This window comes from Mandrillus leucophaeus, unplaced genomic scaffold (genome assembly GCF_000951045.1).
Source record: "Mandrillus leucophaeus isolate KB7577 unplaced genomic scaffold, Mleu.le_1.0 Scaffold1257, whole genome shotgun sequence".
Taxonomy (NCBI): domain Eukaryota; kingdom Metazoa; phylum Chordata; class Mammalia; order Primates; family Cercopithecidae; genus Mandrillus; species Mandrillus leucophaeus.
The window spans coordinates 503,709-506,456 of NW_012100954.1; positions in this window are offsets into that span (position 1 = coordinate 503,709).

Here is a 2,748-nt window from a genome sequence, read left to right on the forward strand (position 1 = left end):
TTTTTTTTTTTTTTAGTTTTCTTTCTAATAAAATCTCTAGTGTCATCTTTACTCCATCACACCTTCCTTGCACTCCTCATGGCATCCATCATTATTAACCAGAAATCTCACCTTCCCCACCACAGCAACAATTTTCCTGGAAGAGGTTTGTACAGAGTATGTAAGTCAAGAAAATGACAAAATTTGAGTCCCTTCAAGGCAAAGCATTATAAGTCATATTGAACACTTTTTGAACACCAGTGCCATAGAATCATATGCTCACAAGGTCAGAAAACTCTAAAGGTCCTCTAGTCTAATCATTCATTCTCAAAGTCCCTCTATAATATTCCTGACAAGCAGCTAGATTATTTTTACAAAAACATGTTGATTGATAAGAGAACACTGCCTCCTACAAAATGGTCCATTTCACCTTCAAATATCCTTTCAACCTGTTATTTATTCAATTTTTATTCCACTCAAATTAAACATTTTGGCCAAGACCAATAAGAAAACATGAACACACCAGCAACTGGCCCTACCCCACAGAGACTCTCATTTTGTTAATCTGATTGGAGCATCCCTGAGAATGTGCTTTTAAAGCTCTCCAAGTGATTCGAATATGCAGCCAGGATTGAAGAACCTTACACCGAACTAACTTCAGTCCATACCAAGGTGGATTTACTGCAAGAAAATGTCAAAAGGTCCTTCTCCCTAAAATTTCCATCCATGAGTCTCTCTTTGACCTCTTGATGATTATACAGTAGAATAAAACAACATTATGACATAGAAGGAACACAGCATTTGAATTCAGAGAAACCCAGCCCAGCCACTTCCTAAGTGACTGGCCTCAGCCGAGCTGTCTAACTGTCCTAAGTCTTAGTTTCCATATATGTAAGAAGAGGATAATAGTAACTAATGGAGAGTTGAAGGAGCTAATATATTGCACATGGCCAACACAGTGCTATCATGTCTTCCTGAGCCTTCTCTAGGTAAATGTGGTGAGCAGACCCTAGGGTGGGCCCATGAATCCCCCCGCTTGGTGTTCATACCCTGTATAATCCCCTCGCATTGAACATATGGGAGGCTTGTGACTTGCTTCTAATCAATAGAATATGGCAAAGATTAAAGGATTTTGCAGAGGTAATTAAGGTCCCAAATCAGTTGATTTCAAGTTAATCATAAGGAAGCTTGTCCTGCGTGGGCCCTTAAAAGAGTGACTAGGCCCTCCCTGAAGTCAGAGACTCTAATCAAGAGAGACTGTCCTGCGGGCTAGAGGAGTAAGGGGTCATGTTACAGAAGCTCATGTGGCAAGTAACTAAATGGCCTCTAAGCACTTCAAGTGGCCTCTAGGACCTGAGGGCAGCCTCCAGACAACAGCTTCAAAAAATCAGGGCTCTCTGCTATATAGTTTCAAAGACATGGATTGTGCCATCAACTGATCATTTGGTTTACAGCAGTAGAAAACTAATACTGTTAAGCATCAACCATTTTGGTTTGAATATTTTGAGTCCTTTCCTCTTGAACATAACTTTTATTTTCCTGGTCACTGCCTAAAATACCTCCACTTGAGCTAAAGTTTCTTTAACATGTGGCTTGCAAAAGCAGATGCAACCATCACAGCAAAAATGTATTCAGGTAGAAAGCATCAATAGATATTAAATCTGGGGTGGTGGTAGTGATGGAAATGATATTTACATTAAATTTGATTTTGTTTTTTACCCTAAAGTACAGATCCTATATGGTGTTAATCTCACATTTAGGGAAAAGAAAAAAGACTCCCTTGTTATCAAATTGTTTTGCTAAAGATCCTCTCTTTAACCATTTGGAATGCAATCCATTCAACCTGAAGCTCGTGTTAACTCCAAAGCTTGCAAAATATATTTTGAAGAGTTTTACAAAAAATAGACATTTCTATTGTCATTTATCTTAATCTATTATAGTTTGTGTTACTCACTTGACCCCACTAGCCTTATGCTAACTTGGCATATTTATATGTTTGTGCATACGTGTGTGTGTGTGTGTGTGTCTGTGTGTGTGTGTAGAATCTCCTGCCAATCAGAAAAACCTAAGAACTTTAATTTTCCTCTTTCTATATTCGCACAGGCAAGTGTTTAAAAGTATTTCTAAGTAATTCACATCCAAACACACCATGAAGACTCATTCTTTCACCCTTGCTCTCTGATGGTTTTGTGTCAGATCACATGCATTATCTATCTTTAATTTCTGAAAGGAGCCTTTCTATTAATGTCCTTTGTAAGGTGTCATGCAGAGGAGATTAATGGCAGTCCTTATTTGATAGACAGTACCCAACAGTCAGTCATTGCTTCCCTCTCTCCTCTATAGGCAGTCCCTGATTCCCAATGTAGAGGCTAACACTGCATAGGTAGTTTTTCCCTCTTATTGAGGATATGATCACATGACCCTGAAAGTACCTGACAAAGACAACTAACATGCTAAGAATGACAGAATGAAAACACAAAAGAGCTCAAGTTCTTGATAACACTGCTCAAGCAATGACTTAACCTGACCTTCAACCACCCTACTGCCAGATTTCTTAGAACATGAGAAAAAAAAATACTTTGTCTAAGCCCTTTTTGGGTATCCAGCTACTTGTAGCCACAAACATCCTAAATGATACAACTGCTTATCTGTAACAATTTTTAAAACTCCCTAAACCTCAGTTTCTCTAGCAAACAGAGGAAAAAATAATAGTGTCTGTTTCTTAAGAATGTTGTGGAAATGCAGTGGTACAATGAAGATAAATGGTGC